We start from the raw sequence: 850 nt of genomic DNA, 5'->3' as shown, positions 1-850 counted from the left end.
ACAGGTCACCACAGACAGGTCACTACAGACTGGTCACTACAGACTGGTCACCAAAGAAAGGACACCACAGACATCACCACAGACAGGTCACTACACACATCACCACAGACAGGTCACCACAGACAGGACACCACAGACATGACCACAGACAGGTCACTACAGACAGGTCACCACAGACAGGTCACTACAGACATTGCCACAGACAGCTGTTTTGTGAGTTAAGGATAGGAATGTTTAAGGAGACACCTAGAGAAGACGGTGAGCACCCCCTCACTTCCTGTCTCGGAAACATTCCTAAGAGCTGACTTTTGTTTATAATATCTTCTAGCTTCATATAGAACGACCATGTTTGGACATAAACGTTGGCTCTGTGCCTCTATAGGTTATTAGGACTCAGCTAGGTCATGAATACGTAACTAGAGCTTATTCAGCCTATAAATTGTATGGTTTTGGGGAAAAACAGGAGAAGATCCTGTCTGTGGTGACATGTCACCACAGACAGGATCTTCACCAAAGAAAGGACACCACAGACAGGTCACTACACACATCACCACAGACTGGTCACTACAGACTGGTCACCACAGACAGGACACCACAGACATCACCACAGACTGGTCACTACAGACTGGTCACCACAGACAGGTCATTACAGACATCACCACAGACAGGTCACTACAGACAGGTCACTACAGACAGGTCACTACAGACATCCCCACAGACAGGTCACCACAGACAGGTCACTACAGACATGTCACCACAGACAGGTCACTACAGACAGGTCATTCCAGACATCACCACAGACAGGTCACTACAGACATCCCCACAGACAGGTCACCACAGACAGGTCACT

This window comes from Seriola lalandi, unplaced genomic scaffold, assembly GCF_002814215.2.
Source record: "Seriola lalandi dorsalis isolate HSWRI2012SDOR001 ecotype SW California unplaced genomic scaffold, Sedor1 jcf7180002053261, whole genome shotgun sequence".
Lineage (NCBI taxonomy): Eukaryota > Metazoa > Chordata > Actinopteri > Carangiformes > Carangidae > Seriola > Seriola lalandi.
The sequence above is the reverse complement of the archived record's forward strand: the minus strand, read 5'-3'. Positions refer to the sequence as shown.